Raw genomic sequence first — 24,381 nt, 5'->3', positions numbered from 1 at the left:
CCTGCTGTTCAAATCCCTGCTAAGCCATGGAAGCTTCCTGGGGTAGCGGATCTGGTAAAACCACTCCTTAAATATTTCTGTTACCTTGAAAGCATATCAGGGTTGCTATAATTTTTTTCCAATTTGATAGCACTTAACAAAAATAAGGGGCAGTAATTCAACAGAAGAAAATTTGCTAGCACTTTAACTAAAGAACTGTCTGTTGAATTTCACTGTAAACCGTGTGAGAAACCACTAACCCCATCATCCTCAGAATTTTGCAGTCTTTCTAGAGGGAAACCAATAGGGATACATTGCAGAGAAATCCACTTAGCACTTTATATTTAAAATTGTGGGTACTTTTTAAAATCTGTGGCTACCAAATGGTGAAATACATACAACAGTAGTCCTTACGAATGCTGAAAGTGCCTATGAGTTACTAAGTTTCTCAACCATAAATAGAAAGGTGGGAATGTATCAGTGCTTAATGAGCTTACTGGTTTGTACACTTAGTGAGTTTTTCTGAGCCGCTACAGAAAACATCTAAATCAAACCCAGAATCTCTTATCTCCCATCTGCAAAGAGATGGAGAGAGATCTCTTTAATTAGACCCAAGAGTGTGGATACCAAGATAAACTTTTCTTAATCCCTGTCTCTTTTTTTGCTGTACCCTGAGATCTGCAGTGCTTCCGACGTTCCTAGTACTGATTTTGTCCTGTCAGCAACTGGTCACAACTACCAATTACCAGCGAGAAAGAACAGGCCGCATTAGCCTGCTTCAGCAAAAACAAATGGATTTTGGCAGTTTAAAGACTAACGAATTCATTTCAGTGTGAGCTTTTGTATATTACAATCCACTTCTTCAGATGCAATACAGTATCAACTAGTGACCATAATTTATAAACTTAAAAAGAACACATTTTAGTAATTAATTGTAGGCCTATTGGCTTTCAGTGAAGAATACTGAAGCTTAGAGAAGTAACACTGGCTTAAATGGGAGATAACTCCCAACAGAAGCAGTAATAATAACAACAATGAAAATTTAATCTTTCATTTGCACCAGGACTGAGCCGGTGAAATAAAAACAGTTTTTTTTCTGTGAGAAATTAATACAGCTGGGAAATAGAAACTGATTACTAAGCACTGTCAGCCACCACAGCTAGATTTAACTACAAGATATTATATCATCTGCTCCTATTTCTTTGGGAATAATTTGGTTTTGTAAGCAAGGAAGAAGGAAAAGCAAGTGAAGCTTTTACTGCTTGTAGATTTGTCAGCTGAATTTTGTAATTAGTTAATTAGCATGTGGTCTGATAGTTATGCTTGGAGCCCCTTGTTTCAGTGTCTTCTGTCCATTTTGGGGGGATGGACTGACATTTTATCCTTAAGAAAGCTAACTCCCCCAGTGGATGAACAAGTGCATTTTGCCTGCAGAGTGTCATCCTTCTGAGAAGACAGAAGTGCTGTAGCACCAGAATTGATGGACTTCATGCTTCTGGGATCTGCTTCCCTTTTTATTACAACCTCCAGATCCACTAATGGACCCTCCTCATATCTCCTGTTACCTGCCCCTTCTTCCCTTGGTAAAAAAAGGCCTCAGGTGTTATATGACTTCTTGCCATAGAGGTATTGGCAGAGCCTCTTCATTCTGATACAGATGCCAGCTATGATTTGTCTCCAGCTGGAGACACAGGCATCAGTTTTTAAAAGCAGCTCTCTGACTTTTTGGATTTTTTTTGAATGCTAATAATTTGAAGGGCTATCCTGTGGCAAAATGGAGCAAGCTTCTTCTTCTTTTTTTTCTGTAGCTCCAGAGGGCAGGGTCAAAGTTAATTGGATTAAATTGCAAGAAAGAAGATTTTTTTTTTGACCCAAACAGTGAAAGAACCTCCTGAAACCAAGAGTTGGTCCATAGTGGAATGGATGACTTCTGAAGAAGGATGCTCATCCAGAGGTTGGATGAGCATCCAGCGGTGAGGCTTCCACAGGGTAGATGGGACTTTATCATCTTTTGGGGTCCTTTGAACTCTACAACTCTTATCGTTCTAAATTGGACTAGTTGTAAGGAAACCTGTTCCTTTTGTGCAAGTGCAGCTACTCCTAAAAATGTTATTTAGTGCCTAAAGTATTTAACGCCTTTTCTCCTATTGCAATAGTTTCTTCTACATATTAGACCTAGAAAGCCTTGACTTTCATCCTTCTACATCATCATCATCATCATGTGCCATCAACTCTCACTTATGGCAACACTTTTCAGGGTTTTCCAGATGGATAATACACAGAAGTGGTTCATCCTTTTCTTCTTCTGGGGGCTGCCCTGGTACTACGCAGCTTGCCCAAGGTCACACTGGCTGGGCTCGGCTCGTATGAGGCACAAGTGGGGAATCGAACTCCCAAACTCTGGATCCACCATCAGATACCCAAGCCACTGAACTATCCAGCCAGTTCCTCCAAGATCACATGGCCTTCACTCCCCCTTATCACAGGGCACCCATGTGCCCTCCAACCAAGAATGAAACTTATCACATAGTCACCACCTGCTTAACCTCCAGTGGCAAGATACATTCATGTTAACTTACATGGCCAGGACATCCAGAACAATAAAATGATCTCCACAGTTGGGCAGGTTCAGGTGGGCACTGGTCCTTTAGCTACTAAGACACGCACACACATACACACGCCACAGAGTAGCAGCAGACAACTCTGATGAGTTCAGGGCCCAGTTTCAATTCCCCAGGATCCTACTGCTGGGTGCTCCTTTCCATACACTGTGAAACTATGGCAGTCAGGTAGAGGGGCATCTTGTTCTTGTAAACTGCACATCCAGCTTAAAATAAGGCATGTGGCAAGGGTCTGAGGGGAGGGGAGGGGAGGGTTCCACTTCCTGGAAAGTTCAAGAAAGGCAGTTCTCTTCTGCAACAAAGTTCCTGTGCATCTTGTCTCAGTTGAAAAATATATAGCCATGCTACTCTGCCCAAATTGCTCAGGGCCCCTCGGAAACAATTCATGGGTGGATCACCGGCACCGGCTGGTTCACCTGTTGTGTCGTCCTACCATGCAGGACTTCCAGAGTAACTTTTTCCATCTTACCAGGAAAGAGTGCTAAGACTATGAAATAGATACTGAACTGCTCCTGCCAGAGAGGCCATCTGTTGATTGGTGGTGTGATATTACATTTTGGAAGTGCAAAGGTTTATCACAACAGCTCCCATAACTGCCCTGTCTTATAAGGAAAAACTCAGAACTGTAGCTTATTTTTGAGGCAGCAGGGAATCCTGAAGGGTGTGTCAAACAATGCCGTGGTCCCTACTCCTGAGAAAGCCCTGGGGCTTTGAGCCTGTGAGCCCTGGATCCGCTACCTCAGGTTCCTGACCATTTAAGAACAGATTCATCTGCTACAATTAGTAGGTAAAGGCTAGTGACGACCTTAGTCTGTACCCTTAAAGAGCTGCACCTGCTGGTTTCTGCGTCGCAGGTTTCTGTTAAAGGTCCTCGTCATTGGTTTTTCCAGCTGTCTTTGCTTCTTTTCTGGTTTGTAAGCCTTTGGGGGAACGGGCTTGTGACTTGCCTGTTCTGCTTGCCTTTTTATCTCCACAGTCTAACCCTCATGTTTCCTTCTGTTGCCCACAAAATGATGCTTGGCTCCTTTTGTCCTTTTGTTCTCCTTCAAAAAAGAAAAGATTCTTTTCACATTTGATACTCTGTGCAAACATGAACATGGTTTTTCAAAAGCATCTCTACAGCTTGTTGCCAGCTGAAAAAGGAAGAAAATTGACTGTAGAGAAAGAATTCGTAGAGAAATTTGACTGTAGAGAAAGGGAATTCGTTCTGGCACCCTTTTTTTCTGTTGAAAAGTCCAGTTTGAGCTGCATGGGACTCTTCCTGTCCTCCGTGTACCCACACGTTCTTGTCCCTGTGGATATGAAATTTGCTCTCCCCCCTCCCTCCAACAAGAGACATTTGCCACCATTTTAGTTTAGGAAAGGCAAGAAAAATCATTCCGTTCACCTGTCTCTTCTTTTCCCCTCAGGTTAGGGCCCCTTTTAGATCACGTGTCTTTCCAGAGTACGTATAAGCAAAATGAGCCAGTTCTAGTCTCTTCAAAAGCAGCCCCAACTCAGCGATGCGTCCTGCCCTGCCGAGGGAGATGATTCTTATGTGAGGGAGACTGGGGGCAATGGCTATGAGGAAAAAGCAGGGTTGGTGATGAGTTCGTAACTTGGTTTGAACTTTGCTCAGAATAGGTCTGTCTAGTTAGTTTATTTATAACACTTTTCATGCATCGAGTTTAAAGTGATACATAAGGCTCCCCTTCCCCCTTTTGACTTCCAAGGAGGGTATCTCAGACAGAGAGATGGAGAGGAGCCCAGCCCATGCTCATCCAGGGACGACTTTCTGGGGGTCAGAACCTGCCAGTCCAACTGTGATGTGACACTAGCTTGAATACCTGACTACTCTCATCCCCTTCATTGTCAGTGCTGGCTCACACAGGGCCAATCCAACTGTAAATATCATAGCCCTCCATGGTTCCTACACGGTCTTTCGTAACTATGGTGGGTCCTCAGCTGTTTCTGTACTTTAAGCTGGGTTCACCCAAACTAGAAAGACAAGGGATCCTGGATAATGGAGGCTGTGGTCCAATAACACCCGGATATCCATGGTCAAGAAACTTTGGGAGGGATGGACATATGTATTTTTAAAGATTTGTAAAATGGAGGAGACAAGAATGTCCACTAAAAGGCTCAGAAATTAAATGTATCCAGTTATGCATGTTATGTTTGCCTAAAGCAGTGGTCAGGATTTCTGGGAAGTTTTAGTCCAAGAACATCTGGGGTTCCAAGGCTGGGTACTACTGGTGTAAATTAACAGTGGGGAATATAGTCATGTGAAAAAGAAAGTACACTCTTCTTTGAAATCTATGGTTTTACATATCAGGACATAATAAAAATCATCTGGTCCTTAGCAGGTCTGAAAAGTAGGTAAATACAAGTTCAGATGAACAACACATGGCACATTACGATGTATCATTATTTATTTTATAAAAATAATGCTAAAATGGAGAAGCCATGTATGAAAAACTAAGTGCACCTTATGATTCAATAGCTTGTAGAACCACCTTTAGCAGTAATCATTTACTGTATGACATCATCAGTTTCAGACATTGTGGAGGAGTTTTGGCCCACTCTTCTTTACAACATTGCTTCAGTTCATTGAGGTTCATGGGCATTTGTTTATGCATAGCTCTCTGAAGGTCATACTACAGCATTTCATTTAAGAGCTGGACTTTGACAGCACTTTGATTCTTTTATTTTTCAGCCATTCTGTTGTAGATTTGCTGGTGTGCTTGGGATCATTGCATTACCCAATTTTGGCCAAGTTTTATCACTGAACAGATAGCTTCACATTTGACTCTAGAATACTTTGGTATACAGAGGAGTTCGTGGTCAACTGAATGACTGCAAAGGTGCCCAGGTGCTGCGGCTGCAGAACAAGCCCAAATCATTACCCCTCCACCACTGTGTTTGATAGTTGGTATGAGGTGTTTGTGTTGATATACTGTGTTTGGCTTTTGCCAAACGTGATGCTGTGCATTATGGCCAAACATCTCCACTTTGGTCTCATCTGTCCAAAGGACATTAGTCCAGAAGTCTTGTGGTTTGTCCAAATGCAACTTGGCAAACCTAAGCCATAATGCCATGTTCTTTTTAGAGATAAGAGGCTTTCTCCTGGCAACCTTTCCAAATAAGCCATACTTGCTCAGTCTTTCTCTAATTATATTGTCATGAACTTTAAGATTTAACATGCTAACCAAGGTCTATACAGTCTGAGATGTAACTCCTGAGTTTTTTTACAATTTTTCTGAGCATTGCACAGTCTGACCATGGGGTGAATTTGTTTGGATGTCCATTCCTGGGAAGATTGAGAACTGCCTTGAATGTTTTCCACTCATGAATAAGCTTCCTCACTGTAAATTGTTTGGCAATGGTCTTAGAATTCTTCCCAGATTGATGGACAGCAACAGTTGTTTTTCTATGATCATTGCTAATGTGTTGCCTCCTTGGTATTGTGTTAACGCAGACCTGAATGCTCCAGACCAGCATACTACTAAAACTTTGGCTTCTATAGAAGTGGGCACACTTGCTGATGTTCAATTACTCAAGGGCATTTGGTTAGCAGCACCTGGCTGCTACTTAGCCTCTTACTTTCTATGCAAGCAGTAAGGGTGTACTTAGCTTTTCATACATGTCTTCTCAGTTTTAGCTTTATTTTTATAAAATAAACAATGACACAGTGTAATACGTCATGTGTTATTCATCTGAGGTTGCATTTATCTGATTTTCAGACCTGCTAAGGACAAGATGATTCTTATTATGTCCTGATATGGAAAACTAAAGAATTCAAAGAGCGTGTACTTTTTGACATGACTGTATATGACCCCCCCCCCCAGAAGTTGCAAGACTGAAGATTATACCAGTTCTAACCAAGGGTGAAGGGCAATAAGAAGTACAGCAACATCTGGAAGACCACACATGTCCCATTCTTGAATGGGGCAAAAGGTGCCACGGGTACTGAGGTAAGCCACGTTCCATGGCGACATGCAAGGGGTGCATAAAACAGGGAAGGCAATTAAGATGGCAGTGAAAATGAGAAGTAGCATTGCCCAGAAATGTGATCTGGGTGCTGGGAGCAGAGCAATACGTTTTCACCTCAGGATAGCTCTAGAAAGGTGAATGGATGTGGATCCTATTTTACTGGGGGAAAAAATTGTCCTCCTCTCTCTTTGTAGCCCTAAAAATTGCAGGTTAAGTTTCAAAGCTTTAGGGGAAAGGACAAATTTTTGGGAAGTCTTAGTAGAATTTTAAATATTTGTTTAATATGATCTTTAAATATTATGCCACATTAAAATTAAAAGTAAATGTATATAATGAACTTGGTATTTTAAAAAATTAATAAGCTGGATACGTTTACAGTATCTATTCCATTATTCTCTGCTGGTAGACTTAATTGGATGTCTCAGCTGCATGCAACCAGCAGGTAGTGGCAGAACTGACATCCTCTGCTAAGGGAAAAAGAAGGGAGAATGATTAATAAGTATGGATAGTTCATAAGTGTTCATGAGTGTAACGATTTGCTACTTGGTGACTAAAACTCAGTGTAAAGTCAGGGAAGACAGAACATAATATTTTCTTGAAATGCAGAAGCATCTGTTCTCTCACATAAAATACATAGCTGAAGATGAATGCTGAAGAGTTTCTCCCACTAGGACAAGACTCCACGTGGAAGTCACTTAATAGACTTTGAGGTAAAGTTGGAAAATCAAGTAATAATCAATTCAAACAGGGCTACATGGACACAGGACAAATTTTCTGTGACTGTGGAGAAACTGAATCAATGCAGCCCTTAAATGCATGCAATTTATGCCCCATCTTGTGTACAAAAGAAGATCTAGCAAATGGCCAAGATAATGATATTGAAGTAGCCTGCTTCTACTAAAAAATGGTCTATCTTAACAATTTGTTTTTAATTTTACCTATATTTCATGTATTTCCATAATTTAAAATTGTATATCACTCTGATACAAATAAAGAATCATAATTTGCCAATTTAAAATATATTAATGATTTGGAAGTAGGAAGGGGCAATGTATAGCAAAAACAGATGTAATGTTGCTTGTCTGAGTTGTAAGGTGGGGGCTAGCCAGAAACTGATTTAATGTTTGAACATCTATTATATTACACTTGCAATGTGAGGTGAGCCAGAATCATGCCATGGCTAAAGAAGCAGCCCTTTCAAATCCAGCTGAATTTTCAGGAGTTCTACAGTGCAATCATTGGGACTGGATGGCTGTAAGCTGTGGCTGTTTTCTTCCTCTCTTTACATCCTCATGTTCCAGCATCTCTGCGTGCTTCCTAGACAGATCATGAAAGATTGCCTTCATTTGGCCCAGTGCTGCCCTCAGGGGCATCACAGAAGTGGGAAAGGTTCCTTTCTTGTGATTAATGTTCTTGGAATACTCCTGCCAACATGGTTACTTATAGTTCCAGAGAGGAATGTTCCGCACCTCCTCTGGTACATAGCATGCTGGGACTGGCAGTGGGTAGCGAGCCCACTAAATTGTCTGATCTTTTTCTGACATGGGACGCCTTTCTTTTAAAACAGTCTCTCATCGTGGGACTAACTGCAGCTGCTTCAGGTTGAGAGTCCAACAACATCTGGGGGCCCAGAGGTTCTTGAACCCAGATTCCCATCATCTGAAACCATTGGCCATGCTGGGTGGAACTGTGAAGGGAGTAGAGCCCCAATCACAACCGGAGGACCCCAGTTTCCCTCCCCAGGAGGATTTCCACGGAGCGGAATCAAGAGACAGCCATATAGTTCTACCCCTTTAACAACCTTCCCCAGCCTGAAACTGCAGTGCCATGTGCTGAATAGTGAAAACAGTTGTGCAGGTTTCAAACACTGATGTCAATGCCCAGTGGATAGCTCACTGGCTTAAGCATCTGGCTGTGGGGCCAGTGGTTGGGAGGTTCAGTTCCTCGCTGAGCCTCCTTCACAGGGGGTGGATTTGATGGTTCCTAGGATCCCTTCCAGCTCTGCAGTTGTATTATTATACAGTATTAAAATTAATTAATACATTTTGAAAAAACAAAATAAACCTAAGGCATTTACCTTTACAGTTCTCTCAGTACAGGTGCCAAGTTTCATATGTCTAGATGATGATAAAATAACAGTCAATCAAAATTATAAAAACATTGATATTATATAACAGATACAAGTTTTAACCAAAAACCTAAGTATCTGTTAAATATTGATGCAATATGTATGCTGTTCCTAATACTGCAGTTTTTTGTAGCTCTGATTATGTTACAGTATTTCTGAGATCTGCAGCTGCTTATTATTATGTTTTTACAGAGGTGAGGGTGTGATGCAGAGACGACTGCCTCAGTTGCTTGAGCCAGCTCTGTCCAAGTGTTTCACCCAGCCAACTCTTGAGCCATCTTTCATAAACATGTAAGAGCTCTCTCACCAGGGGGGCCTTTTCAGCTAATATTGTTGTTCTTACATGCCATCAGGTTGCTCCTGCTCTATGGCAAGCCTAATAGGGTTTTCAAGTATGTGAGATGTTAAAGGAGTGGTTTACCATTGCCATCTTCCTTGCAGTAAGTTTCTGCAACCAAGTGGGATTTGAAACCAGGTCTCCTGAATCTTAAGGCAACACTCTATCCACTTCAGCACGCTGGTTGTCTTTTCAGGGAACGGGTTTAGTTACGATGTGTTTTTAGCTGGAGATGAGTTATACTGTATATCTTTTACTCTCCTGACACGAGGCTCTGTGCAAGGGGCGTGAGGGATGCCCACAACAATACAAACTTAACGTTCGTCCTGAATGGAGCCACTGCTTTGGGGTGGTTTTCCATGCTCATGAAAGAGCAGCAAATTGTGAGTGAGCTGATTTATTTTGGATGTATTTTCACAGCCAAGGGTGACAGAGGGGTTTGTGGGATTTCCTGCCTCGGCTGCCAAAATAACATGGCTGGGTTGGGGTGTTTTGTATGGAGATATCACTCATTACAGCTTTGAAGTATAACCATATATATTAGGAATTAGCAATTATATGCAGATAGCCAATGAATTTTATGTTATAGTAAAAGTCCAGTAATAGTGGCCCTCAATGAACCATATGAAAACAGCCATCACAGTGCTTTGATGCACATGTGCACAATGCCATACACTTCACATATGTGAAAATGACAGCCATGCATATTATTCAACAAATGGTGAACGTCTGGTCCCCTTGTGTAAATGAGCAGCAATTTCTCAATTGTGTGTTATACTATGTCAAATAAATTGACATATACAGATAAGTGCAATGTCTCATCCCTTTACAGTATATTAGAAAAGGAGTACTATGTATTAATCTACAAAGGGTGTAATTTTGTTGCACAGTTATACGAGTCATAGTGTTGCACTGTGTTCACTTACAATTGCCTGTGCATAAGCACACATTTACTATACTATATGCCTCAATATCTGGAACGTGATCAGCAGGTATTCCTTTACCTCTGGTGTAGATTTGGCATATTTCAAAAAACTGCATAAATGTGAAAATCTTAGCTATGCATGTTTGCATATGCACTCCATGCTCGGTTGAGGCAAATGAAACTGATCAGAAAGGTGCAAACCTATTTTTGTGTTAACTTGGTTTTATTCTCTGGATATATTACCCAGATTTTCCTGTTTAGTACCAGCATGCCATGTAGGTGGAAGGAATGTTACAGAAACATTTCAGGTTGGCTTGTGTCAGTTCTTCTCCCTTCAGAGTTGATCCCAAAGTTTTCTTGAGTTTGATCTAGGGCGTCATACTTGCCATTTGTCAGCTTTCTGGGAGAAGGGGAAGGGGAAAAAAACCTTTCCATAGACAACATGAATCAACCAAGATTCTGGGAGGGTGACAGTATGAGAAAGAAGCCAAAATAAGTCAGCACATCCGTCACTAAATGGGTCTGTCCTGGGATGTGCAGGATCAGAGTGTAATCATTGTATCAGCAATGCATTTCTGTGTTACTACCTTTCCCAGACTAGCACTAAAAAGTCACGCTTACCCAACCTTCTTGCAATATTCCCAGTACTATTGTAACCATCCTTTCACACTTTGTTGTTCATTTATTCGCTTGTGTTAAGGATGAAGCATTTGCCTGGTTTTTCTCAGAAGTGTATAGTGAGTGATCTAAGGCTAGCCATCAAAGCATGATTTCAGTTTCACATAGATTTTTTTAAAAAAAATGTTTTCTAATCCCCTTTGTGTTCCACTTCCCCTTGCACTGGACTGATTGTAAGAGCTTTGGGAGAGATTTCCCTTTTTAATTTAATCAAAAGGCTGTATGTAGCCAGCAAAGACCCCCCCCCCTCTGAAGCACCCTTTCGAAAGCAGGTAACTACAGCCCTCCCATGTTTTTGCACTGCAACTATCATCAACCCCTACCATTTAGGGTTGAGCTTTGCAGAATGTCTGGAGGGCTGGAGCTGTTTACCCTGATTTAAAAGGCTGGAAGTCACAGGAATTTTTGCACTGTTACTTTAGACACAGGAGAGCCTTTCTGGGGTTCCACAGTCAAGCTTGGTTAAATGTTCGTCCTTCTCTAGCACCACCTCACTGTTTGACATCCTGGGGGGGGGGGGAGGATAATGGGCTTTTTCATTTTACTAAAGATTCTCACAAACACTTCCATTTATGCCAGGAAGCTAGCCATATTAAAAGAGGCATGATTACCTCAATTCACACACACTGCTTGTAGTACAGTGGCCCTCTTACACTGGTACTGCATCCAGTACAGTAGTTGTTTAATCTAGCTGGTTGGCAGAAATACTCCTGTACCCCAGACGCTGAACTTTCTCAAGGAGGGAGGCATCATAACATACATGGAGCCTGTTTTGCTCTGATGGTTTCTGCATCCATTTCCACAGATGACCCAGTGCAGTGGCAGTTTATAGGTATTCCTGTGCTTGGAACTCTGGATGCAGGGGGCACATGGCAACCCTGCAGATTTACTCGCATCACCCCAGTGCAGTTGTAGCCGGATGCCATGTTATTATTTAGTGTCTACTGACCAGCCTCTTGCTGCTAATCACTTGCTTGCTTTGGATATACAACTCTTCCCCACTCTGAGCTAATCACTATTTAACCTCCTGCTAACCCAGATTTGTTCGACTGCAGCTGCTTCCAGGGGATAATGGGGGTTGTAGTCCAACATATCAGATTAAAGAAGATTGTCTCACAGTAAAGGCAAGGATACTCACTGACTCTTGCAGCAAATGGAGAGGGCGGATTTGCTTGTATTTTGAAAGAAAGAGGTGTTTTTTAAAAAGTTTTTTTAAAAATGTAGTTTTAAAAAAGTTTTTACGAATGCACTGAAATATACAGATTAAGAGGAAAGCACGCTACAGAATTGCACTATAATACCAGGAAACGAAGATTATGAAATTAACAAACTCCAGTGCAGTACCATAGAGATTAAGAGAAAAGCAGATGACATTATAGGAAAAGGCAAAATAGGAATTCATTACTGCCCCTTTACATGTGCAAATTAACTGCAGTGAATGAGAGTTCTCAGTTGTTATGGTCACATTAGCTGCACTTCCATTTCCCATGTGATGGGAGTTTTGTTTGTTTAAAGTAGGAGGTGGGTGGACTCCACCAGTCTGAGTCTATACATGTACAGCTCTACATCTTGGAAGCATGCTCCCACCCCACTGCTTTCCTTAGAATTAAAAAATAAAAAAATCTGAAAAGGCCCCCTTGCCACCAATGTTGATGTCAGATTTGGCCAGAATCCCATCTGGAACCACAAGCAGACTTGACACAGATTACATTACATGGGTCCTTTTGGGGAGAAAGGCTGGATAGAAATATTTTTAATAAAGTTAAATAAATGTGAGAGTCTGCAGTATTTCACCCCAGTAACTGGTCTCTTTATCCACCTGTGAAAGTAGTGGTATTGATGTTTGTTGCCTATAGGAGGTTATACAGGTATCAACCCCTGCTTTTTCAGAACTCTGCACTTCCTAATGCTGAGAGCAGATGGAAATCCTTCACAACTGCTCCATTAGAGCATACACACGTCATGGCTAGAACATCTTCTTCCCCACAAATCTTAACATACGGCTTCACTGCAGTTACAGTGAAACTCTCCAAACAAGGGAGACAAAACAGTGGGGTCCAGAAGCCTCACTTTGGGGACTACCCACGGAACAACATAAGTAGCTGAAAGTGAATATTAGGTATCTTCTGTGATTTGGAGGATGGTGGACACAGGAAGAGCTGAGGAGGCTAGAAGAAGGGGGAGGGCTATAAATAAATAGAGAGTCCAAGGACTCAATAAATAGATTCCCTGGAATTAATGGATTAAAGACAAGTGTAATGAAAAGAATGTTAAGTGGAGGCATACAACGAGGTAGGCCACTTTCACAGGTAGAAAAGAACTTCTAAATATGCAGGGAGAGAAAACCATGATTAATGATGGCAATGCAGGACTGCGCCAACAGTCAATCAATTTGTGTGGCATACAGCAGATTTTTGGATAGGGGGATGGGTAAAATCTGTCCCTGTAAATGTGCTTCAGCCTGTAAGCCAGAGCTGTGGGACCTGTGGACTTGCAGATTTTTTGAACTTCAGTTTTCCATTAACTCCATCCAGCCTGGCCAGTGCTGAGGCAGGGCAGGCATATTTGCTTTCACCTACTAAACTGCAGAAGCCTGTGCTGCAGGGTCAGAAGATCCGGCAGTCGTAAGATCGAATCCACGCAACGGAATGAGCACCCGTCGCTTGTCCCAGCTCCCGCCAACCTAGCAGTTCGAAAGCATGCAAATGCAAGTAGATAAATAGGGACCACCTGGGTGGGAAGGTAAACAGCGTTCCGTGTCTAAATCACACTGGCCATGTGACCACGGAAAGATTGTCTTCGGACAAAACGCTGGCTCTATGGCATGAAGAGCGGGATGAGCGCCGCCCCCTAGAGTCGGACACGACTGGACAAAAATTGTCAAGGGGAACCTTTACCTTTTTTACATCTAAAGTGTACAGGTAAACTGGGCTGGTTACTGGTTATCTAGCAAGTAAGGTGAGTAACTGTAGCCTGCCATATAGTTTTGGCCCACAGCTTTCATAATCCTTCCTCATTGACTAGTTTAGGCTGATGGGACATACTGATCTGGGTGCCACTGGGGGTTGTAATTACACATCCTGGTTGTAAATTATTCCATTTCAAGAAAAAGTAAGTCAGGAACTGGACAGCATCTCCTCAAAAACATGCTTTTAACAAGGTTAAGCTGGGTGGGAAGCTGCAATGCAGAGTTTTATTAGATTTGCCTACAAAATAGTTACTTCTAGGATTTCCTTCTTATGGAACTAACACAGATTCCTACCTACTTCAGTGGCCTTGAGCTGTTTTCCCAAGTCCTGTTCATATGACAGTAATCCAAATCCTAAGGAAAGCTTAACTGGCTAGTGTCTTTTTTTTTCCTTTTGAAGGACAGCTTGTTATTGCGAATTATCTTCCTCTTCTCATTCTCTGCTTTGAGTTCCAAAATTAATTTTCCACCCTCCTTCAAGGAGCCTCGTTAATTGAGATGTCAACTGCAAAGAGCTGGGGTGGGGGTGGGAAAGCTATGCAGCATAACTTTTAGAAACAATAATTCAGTGCAGTGTGACACCACTTTAATATAGCTCTGTCTTTTGATTGGTGAGATCTGCATGAGTGTGTGAGAAAGGGGACCAATCTAGCAGACTTTAGTTTGCGCGCGCACACACACACACACACGCCTGCAACAATTTGCAATACAGTTAAATGAGCTATAAATCAGGACAGTAATGAAAATGGCATTGAATATTCAAATTTCCAAACACTCCCGAAATCCAGTTAGGGAAAATATCGTTATGTCCTGACTGGGGAGTACACGGTATAATCCAAGCACAAGAGGAGGAGCAGACAGAAAATGTATAATTCTAAACATCGAAGCAGAAGGACATAATCTTGCCAAACGTCAAACACATTTTAATATTCTTGGGTTTCCAGAGGCAGTTTTATATGTATACAAGCATGACTCTCTGGCACATCATTTAGAACCACTTGCTGCTTCATCATGGATTCCCATCCTTTGCTTGTGCCTTACTGTGGTCTGAACGGCCTCCAAAACACAGGGTGCTCAGAGGCATGTCTCTGCTGAACTGCAACTCCATCCATCGATCCCTGGTTAAAGCTGGTTAGGGCTGATGAGCGTTATGATTCAAAAACATCTGGGAGTCCACAAACTGTCAGTCTCTGTCTTCATCAGAGGCAGGACAGAAGGAAAGAATGAAATACAGATAGCCCTTTAAGTCTGTTATAGAAAATGTACAGTGTCATGTGCCCCAAGGAATCATTCTTCTGCCTGTGATGTGACCAGAAACGGAGTTCTGTTTGATATGTGTGATGAAATCACCCAGAGAAAAATAAGCCTGCCGCTTTTGCAAAGTTTGGTTCCCTCAGAAAAGAAAAGTGGAAGGAGAAGTGAAAACGCACAAAAGTGCATAGAATTATTTCAGGAAACTGGAATAAACAATTAAACCTGCCTCTGCAAGCACTATATAGCACAAACTCATAGGCCAAGACCGCAACTGAAATCGCTAGGAAAGTCTGTGAAACTGCTCTGCCATCTAGGGGCAACTGACCATCACTACATGATTTTTGTAAGAATAACAAAACAAACAAAAAACCCTCCTCAGCACAAGCTTTATACCTGTTATTTGTTTTACAGATCCGCTCTTCATTTTTAACTGGCGTTTGGGGAGTGTCCATTCTGTAGACACATTTTTGAGATTAAGAACTTGGCTGCTTGGTAAGAGTTGCTTACATACAACAGAACCAAACACCTTTCTATCTTGTTATTTTCAGGCAATCACAAAGGCTAGGTAGATATGAACCAGGAATTCTGCGGCACAATATAGCAGACATCCAGAAAAAGTGTTATTTTATTTTATGTAGAAGTAAAGTTACTGTGCTCAGATGCTTATCCACTGGTTGTTGAGTGTGAAGCTAAAATACACGTTTCCTATAAAGTATTCACGCTAGAACTCAGATGGTTTTCTAAGGGAAGGAAATTTGAATGCCTTCTGAATCTTCTATATAAAAGTGAATGGCAGAGAACTAAATGGCATCGGAAGGTCATGACTATAAACAAACTGGCAATCTTTTTCGGGGAAGTTACAGCTCAAACCATTAAGGGCTACACAGATTGGAAAGCAGCCACTCTGGAAAGCAGCCACAAACTAGTGCAAACACCTGAAAAGGCAGGTCATTGCTTCTTGAACTAACAGAAGCTTCTGGGAATATATCAAGGGACCCCAATATGGACAATTCTATCCCAGTTCAGAGTGATATGTCTCCCACTTTTAGAGGTGAAGGTTTTCATCCTTAGAACAGAGGTTATGTGAGAACTTCGAAGGCAAAACACTGATTAAAGTCATCACATGCAGTGAAAGACCCGGGGGTGGGGGCTCCTTGTCTTTTAGAGGGGAACACAGCGCCACTAGCAGGATTAAAATCACAGTGCATGTATCATCTCTGGACAAGAGAAGAGAAACACAAAATGGAAGAGGTTGCACAGCAGATGGGTACATCCATGGAGTATGTGGAAAAGAAAAGAACTGTGTAAACCGTTGCAAGTTCCTGGCTACACTTAAAGGCACCTCCGGGAGTAAAGCCTATTCATGTTGTTCAATTCCAGGTTTCACCCTAGGTGCTTTAATGTGCCTGGGCAACAGTCTTCAGAGTCAGGGCAATTGGGAAAGATTGTACAAAGCTCTGACATAACCGGTGCCTGGAGGCCTATACTGAATGACAGCTAGTTATGGAAACAAATCTTTTTAGACTCTTTGCTAAGTTTTGGCCAATTCCGTCACAGCCTTTCTGATCAGCCACCACATTCCCTGTTGCCAAAGCCAGATATAGCAGTCAGGTGATATGAGAAGCTATTTTCATGCATTGCCATGGCAATCTGCATCCTCTTGTAATTCTTGTTGAGAGTAACGTCAGTCAGCATACAGCATACAAAACTAGGCATTTTAAAGCAAAGAGGTAAGAGAAAAGGTTGGTAGCTTTTCTTTTAAGGTGAAAAAAACCAGGATACCTGATACATTCCAATTTATCCAAAGAGCTGCGTCCTTACCGCTATCCCCTAGATCTAGCAAAAGCATTGCCCCCCCCCAACCTACCTGACCACTAAGATATACTGCTGAGACCCTCCTCCATGCCCCGCTAGAGAACAGTTCATTATGTGGAGACATGGAGCAGGGGATTTTTTTCTCTGTAGAACCCCAACTGGAGAATGCCCACCCCTTGGATGCTCAATTGGTGCCAAATTTGGCATCATTTAAGTGTCAAGTCAAAACATATTTATTAGAGCCTTGGGGGCTGAGGATCATGACATGCACTGGTTTTAATGCAAGAGATTTACAGTATATCACAGGAGTACACCCCCTCACATTTCATATTTGAGTATATCTTTTCGTGTGACAACACTGAAGAAATGCCACTTGGCTACAATGTAAAGCAGTAAGCATACAGCTTGTATAACAGTATAAATGTGCTGTCCCTTCAAAATAACGCCACACACAGCCATTAATGACTAAACCACTGGCAACAAAAGTGAGTACACCCCTAAGTGACAATGTCCAAATTGGGCACAAAATGTCAATAGTTTGCGTGGCCACCATTATTTTCCAGCACTGCCTTAACCCTCTTGGGCATAGAGTTCACCAAAGTTTCACAGGTTGCCACTGGAGTCCTCCTCCACTCCTCCATGACAACATCACAGAGCCGGTGGATGTTAGAGACAGAGAGGTTACTTACCTGTAACCATGGTTCTTCAAGTGATCTTCTGTGAATCCACACAAATGGGTTATTCTGCGCCTGCGCAGGCCCTCTCAGAAGCTTCTAGAGCTTAAAGACATGTGATTAGTGGGGTGTTTCCCTGTGGAGCACATGCTCTGCCCACCTGAAGTCCCTTCAGTTCCCAAAAAGTCCTCCTCTGTCAGAAAGTTAAATAGAAATGACAACGTGATGGACAGAGGGGAGGATGGGCGGAATGTGTGGATTCACAGAAGACCACTCAAAGAACCATGGTTACAGGTAACTAATCTCTCTTCATGGTCTCTGTGAAAACACACAAATGGGTGACTAGCAAGCTCACTTACCGGTAGGTGGGACGTCACGGTAAAAAGGAGGTAAGAACAACTCTGTTGAAACCAGCTTAATTCTTTGCTCTGACATCTAGCCAATAGTGAGACACAAATGTTGAGGGGGTAGACCAGGTAGTCGCTCTACAGATGCTATGGGCATCAACACCATGAAGAAAGGCGGTGGAAGTAGAGACAGCCCTGGTGGAATAGGCTTTAATAGTCTCCGGAGGTGGTTTTCCTGCTAGTTCATAGGACAGAGTAATTGCTTCAACTATCAATTTAAACAAAGTTTGTGCCAAAGCTGGACCATAGTGGCAGACAAAAAAGGCAAGGAGATTTTCTGAAAGCCCTTATTCTTGAAACAGAAGGCAAGAGAGCGTCAGACATCGAGAGTATGGAGCATGGGCTCTAAATGTGATGTTGGAGAAGGGAAGAATGTAGGGAGTATGAGAGGTTGGTTGAGATGGAATTTGGATACGACCTTAGGCAAAAAGGAGACATCTGGATATAGGGTAACCTTGTCCAGGTGGAACTGTAGGTACGGAGCAGCATTTCTGAGAACTAACTCTCCTGGCACATGAGAAAAATGGTTTTGAGTGACAAAAGTTTAAAATTAGTAGTGGCTAGAAGTTCAAAGGGAGGATGAGTAAGAGCGTGGAGAACCATTTGCAAAGACCATTGTGGAAGAGGCAGTCGTTGAGGAGGACAAATGTTGTAAAGACCCTTAAGGAATTTCATTAAAGTTGGATGGGTGAAAAGTCGAGCCGAGACAGAATTTGGTGGTTGATGTGCTATGGTGGCAGAGATACATACTTTAAGGATAGAGTGTGATAGACCAAGATGAAAGAGGTGGAGCACAAAGGTAAGGAGCGTCTTGAGGGCAACAGGTGTCGTAGAAAGTCCATTAGTAGAAGCGAAGGAAGAAAAAGGCTTCCATTTGTAGTGGTACAGAAGTTGAGTGGAGGGTTTCCTGGCCTTGTCTAGGACAGCTGTTATTGAAGGTGAATCCTCCACGCTGTGAGATTGAGGGACTCTAGGTCTGGGTGATAAACTGTGCTGTTGTCCAGAGTCAGGAGCTGTGAGATGCGAGGGAGGCGAAAGAGGTCTTTCGACATTGCTCTCAGGTGGGTGAACCAGGGTTGGCACAGCCACCATGGGGCTATTAGGATGTCGTTGGAGTGAAACTGTTGGAGCCTGATTACTGTTCTCTGGATGAGAGGAATGGAGGGAAAAAGGTAAAGAAGATCAGAGTCCCAGTCAACCTTGAATGAATCTCCCCAGAGAGTTTATGCCTCTTCCTCTGGAAAGGAATTGGGTGCATTTGGTGTTTCTTTGTGTGTCAAATATGTCTAAGGTAGGGGTGTCCCAACATTGGCAAAGTTGGGGAAAAAAAACCTTGTCTAAAACCCATTCGTGGCTCCGAGTAGAGAGGCAGCTTAAGTAATCTGCTATGGTATTGTCCTGAGTAGCAATGTGTACAGCAATTGGGAAGATGTGATGAGTGTAACACCACTCCCAGAGGTGAACTGCTAAGTTCACGAGGGAAAGGGAGTGCCTCCTTGTTTGTTTATGTAGTATAGAGCAGTCATATTGTCCGTGGCCAAGAGGATGGAAGGCACGAAAGGCCTTGATAATGGCAAGTAGTTTGAGATGGTTGATATGTAACTCCTTTTCTCTTTTTGACCATAGGGCATGGATTTTGCGTCCCTGGCAGTGAGCGCCTCATTCTGTGGGGCTGGCATCAGTAGTCACCTGTATTGTGAGCTGGAGCGGGGCAAATAGACGGCCACTCATGAGGTGTGGGAGAAAGGTCCACTAGGTAAGTTTGTGAGCTAACTCGGGAGAGACATTCAACATCTTGGAGGGGGTGTCGATCATGGGGTCAAATAGAGAAAGGTACCAGTCCTGGAGGCATCTCATTTTGAGCCTGGCATGCTGGATGACACAAGTCATCGAGGCCATAAGACCAAGTAGGTGTTCAGCTTGGTACATCAAAACCAATGCAAAGGGACAGAAGGGCCTGATTGCAGATTTTAGTTTGACTACCTTCTCGCAGGGAAGGAAGGCTCTGGCTATGGATGAGTCTAGGCCAGCCCCAATGTAATCCCCAGTTTGGGAGGGTTCTAGCTGAGATTTGGTGAGGTTGACCTTGAGCCCGAGCGTCTTGATATGATTTTGAGACGATCAGCCAGTCATCGATGTATGGAAGGACAGTTATGCCGTGAAGGCGGAGATGTGCTGCTACCGGAGCGAGGCATTTCGTGAAGGTCCGAGGAGGGAACAAAACTGGTATGCGGTGCACTCGAAACAAAAACAGAGGTACTGTATCTCTGGTGACGTGGATGCATGGAAACATGAAAATATGACCACAAACCAGTCTCCTGGTGAAAGGAGTGGGGTGACAGTATTGAGCATGACCAGACCGAAGCATTTTGGCTGAATGTAAACATTGAGATGTCTGAGATCGAGGATGCGACGGAGGCCTCCGTCTCACTTTGGAACTGTGAAGTATCGGGAATAGAAACCGGTGTGAAGATCATGCATGGGTACTCTGAGGATAGCCTGTTTTTGAAGAACTGTGATTTCTTCATGAAGAACAGGGGAGTATGGAGTGTGTTTGACGTGTCCAGTGGACAGAAGTTCTATGAACTCGAGGAGATAGCCATGATGGATGATAGAGAGCACCCAATGGCTGTTTATGATGCAAGACCAAGAACAGAAGAAAGGGCGGAGGCGAATATGAAACAAAGAGTGAACGGTCACCTCAGGCCGAAGGGAGTCAAAGGTATTGCTTGTTTTTTTCGTGAGGACAGCGAAAAGGTTGGTGACATTGAATCTGAAGCTGTGGTTGGAAAGTGGAGGATGTGGAAGTAGAAGGTCGTGCAAACGGCCTATCTGAAGTTTGAGGCTTATATGGATGGTATTGTTGTTGGTGATACAGTTGGTGGAAAAAGGAGGGTCAACTCCATTGGCGGCACTGATATTGATAGGGCTGCTGAGTAGAATAAGATTTAGCCATCTTTCTAATCTTGTGGAGGTTGTCCATTACCTCATTGGTTTTTTCACTGAGTAGACCTGCTCCATCAAAGGGGAGGTCTTCAATACGAGATCTGGTGTCATCCGTGATGCCATCAGAACAAAGCCAGGCATGATGTCGAAGAGTGATTGCAGTTGCCATAGCCTTGGAAGCAGCATCTGCAGAGTGGCGAACAGCTATCCGCTGTTGTTTTGCGAGGGTGGAGGCTTTCAGATTAATATTAAGAGCTCCATCTCTAGAGTCCTCTGGGGCAGCCTGTAGAGTTGGGAGGACCTTATTCCAAAGTTGCCTATGATAGGCATCCATAGCAGCCTAATAGTTTGCTGTTTGCATGAAGAAAGATGTCAAGGAATACAAGTGGCGTCACAGGATGTGATGCCGATACTGGTCATAATCCATAATAAGGATCTTGATACTCTGGCTGGAAGTGATATCGAGAAAGCTCCTCTAGATAGTATAGCTCCCGATATGGAGGATCTTGGCAGTCTGGAGAGAGATGGCCAGTCACGGAGGAGACTGGTGTAGAGAAGACTCCGAGTTACATAGTGGAATCATAGCCGCCTGCCCTGAAAATGCAGGGCTAGAATGGGCCTTGGTGGAGAGAACATCAGCCACCGAAGGGCCAAGGCTAGGCAACAGGCTCACCATGGACACCAGAGCCTGGCCAGGAGGTAGGGGTTTGGGTCCTCCACCTCCAACAAAGAGTTGGGAGCCTCCCTTGAAGGTTCCTTCAGGATCGGTGATGGAAGATCTGGTGGAGGCTGAGATAATTGGGTAGGCTTAGCTGGTTTTTTTAGTTTTCTTTGATCTAAATTTGTCTTTCTTTCTTTCTTTTAGATGATTGGCCATGTACTCGTGTCGAAGAGGGCCTTGATGTCGATGTCGACTTCAGCCTCGAGGACAATTTAGATTGGTTTGTTGGTTTGGGAGACAGAGTGGGCGGGTTCAAGATGGGGCAAGATGATTCCTGCTGAGGAACGGGAGCCGAGGTAGGGTCCATGGGGGCAGAGGGGGGTTGAAGGGATTTCTCCTACAGGAAAGAGCAGAGATGTTGAAGACGGAGTTTAAGGGCAGTTTTAGTGGGAATTTTACACTCCGGGCAGGATTGAGTTTGATGCTGTTCCCCTAAACAAAAAAGACAGCAGTTGCGGCCATCGGAGAACAAAATCTTATTTGCACATGCAACGCAACGCTTAAAAAGGCCATGGGGGCATAAAAGAAAAGCGGGAAAGCATGGGAGGGGAGAAATGGAAGAAAACGAAAGCAAGGGGGAAAAGAGTCCAATGCAAAAATGACTCACAGGGAAACACCAAAGAAAGAAAAGCCTAAAAGGAAGAAAGAGAAGAATTGATCGCTATCAAAAGTTGTTGCTCTAGTCATCGAGATAGGTCTGACCTAATAGGTGGCTAAAAGGAACTGAGGGGACTTCAGGCGGGTGGAGCATGTGCTCCACAGGGGAATGCTCTACTAATCACGTCTTTAAGCTCTAGAAACTTCCAAGAGGTCCTGCGCAGGTGCAGAATAACCCATCTGTGTGCATTCACAGAGACCACGAAGAACTTGTACACCTCCACCTTCCATTTCTGGATGCCGCACAGATGCTCAATAGGGTTTAGGTCTGGAGACATGCTTGGCCAGTCCATCACCTTTACCCTCAGTTTTTTTTTAGCAAGGCAGTGGTCATTTTGGAGGTGTGTTTGGGGTCGTTATCATGTTGGAATACTGTCCTGTGGCCCAGTCTCCAAAGAGAGGGGATCATGCTCTGCTTCAGTATGTCACAGTACATGTTGGCATTCATGTTCCCTTAATGAACTGTAGCTCCCCAGTGCCAGCAACACTCATGCAGCCCCAGACTATGACACCACCATGCTTGACTGTAGGTACGACACACTTGTCTTTGTACTCATCTGGTTGTCGCCACACACGCTTGACACCATCTGAACCAAATAAGTTTATCTTGGTCTCACTGGACCACAGGACATGGTTCCAGAAATCCATGTCCTTAGTCTGCTTGTCTGCAGCAAACCGTATACAGGCTTTCTTGTGCATCATCTTTAGAAGAGGCTTCCTTCTGGGACGATGGCCCTGGAGACCAATTTGATGCAGTGTGCAGCGTATGGTCTGAGCATTGACAGGCTGACAACCCCCCTTTCAACCTCTGCAACAATGCTGGCAGCACTCATACATATACTTCCCAAAGCCAACCTCTGGATATGATGCTGAGCACAGGAACTCCTTTGGTTGAGCATGGCCAGGCTGTTCTGAGTGGAACCTCTGTCCTGTTAAAACGCTGTATAGTCTTGGCCTCCATGCTGCAGCTTAGTTTCAGGGTTTTGGAATCTTCTTATAGCCTGGACCAGTGATGGCGAACCTATGGCACGCGTGCCACAGCTGGCATGCAAAGCCCTTTCTTCTGGCACGCAACAAACCTTTTGAAGTGGCTGCACCTGGGATTCCCCCTTTCTCTTCCTGTTCTGGGTCCTTTAACTTCCTGTCCGTCCCCATGATTCCCCCTGAAACTGCCACTTACTGTTCTGGTTCTGGTCTTCCGGGCAGCACAGCAGCCACTGGTTTCTTCCCCACCCCCTCATTTTGGGCACTCGAGCCAAAAAAGGTTTGCCTCCACTGGCCTAGATCATCTTTATATAGAGCAACAATTTGTTTTTTCAGATCCTCAAATAGTTCATTACCATGAGGTGCCATGTGGAACTTCCAGTGACCAGTCCGAGAGAGCAAGAGCGGTAACCCCTGTTTCCCCTTCACACCTGAGACTTGTGACATTACACCAGGGAGGGAAAAGAGCTACTTGGGCCTAATCTGGACATTGTTACTTAGGGGTGGACTCACTCTTGTTGCCAGTGGTTTAGACATTACAGTGGACCCTTGACTTACAAAGGTCCCTACTTACGAAAATTTAGAGGTACGAAAAGCTCCGGCCACAGAATTTTGGTTTGGCTTGCAGCCGGAGCTTCAACCTACAAAAGGCAGGAGAAAGGGTGGGAAATTCAAAGCCACCCCCGCTGCCCTCTGCCTCCTGTCCCCGCGGGGGCAGAAGGTAGTGGGGGCAGCTTTGGAAGCCGCTCTGCGCCCGTTGCCAGCTTTCGGCTTCCTGGGCTTCCAAACCCTCCGCTGCCCTCTGTCTCCCATCCCTGTAGCCCTCTGCCTCCTGTCCCTACTTTCTGCTTCCCGGGCATCAAAACCCCTCCGCTGCCCTCTTGTCTTCCATCCCCGTAGCCCTCTGCCTCCTGTCCCTGTGGTGGCATGACAACGGGGATGGGAGACAGCCAGCAGTGGAAGAGGTTTTGAAGCCCGAGAAGCCGAAAGCCGCTCCGCACCCGCCGCCGGCTTTCGGCTTCAAAACCGCAGCGGAGGGGATTTTAAAGCCTGGGAAGCCAAAAGCCGGCAGTGGAGCGGCTTTCAGCTTCCAAAGCTGCACCTGCTGCCCTCTGCCTCCTGTCTCCGCAGGGACGGGAAGCAGAGGGCAGCAGGGACAGAAGGCAGAGGGCAGCGGGTGCAGTTTTGGAAGCCTGTTTTTTTTTCTTTAGCTGGAACGGATTAAATGGTTTTCAGTGCATTCCTATGGGAAATTGACCCTCGACCTATGGACTTTTCGATCTGCAGCTACCATTCCAATATGGATTAATTCTGT

At 43.9% G+C, this 24,381-nt stretch overlaps 1 long non-coding RNA gene across 1 annotated transcript in view; it reads left to right on the top strand.

Moving 5' to 3' along the window:
- Positions 1-22,055, top strand: part of LOC140704629 (uncharacterized) — a 30,651-nt gene extending 8,596 nt beyond the window's left edge. Inside the window, exons 2-3 of the long non-coding RNA XR_012083945.2 lie at positions 19,385-19,514; positions 21,570-22,055. This is a non-coding gene — a long non-coding RNA (uncharacterized LOC140704629). The remainder of the gene's footprint in view (positions 1-19,384; positions 19,515-21,569) is intronic.
- Positions 22,056-24,381: the final 2,326 nt, after the last annotated feature.

This window comes from Pogona vitticeps, chromosome 2 (genome assembly GCF_051106095.1).
Source record: "Pogona vitticeps strain Pit_001003342236 chromosome 2, PviZW2.1, whole genome shotgun sequence".
In the NCBI taxonomy this organism is placed as follows: Eukaryota; Metazoa; Chordata; class Lepidosauria; order Squamata; family Agamidae; genus Pogona; species Pogona vitticeps.
This window is presented reverse-complemented; position numbering and strand designations above follow the sequence as displayed.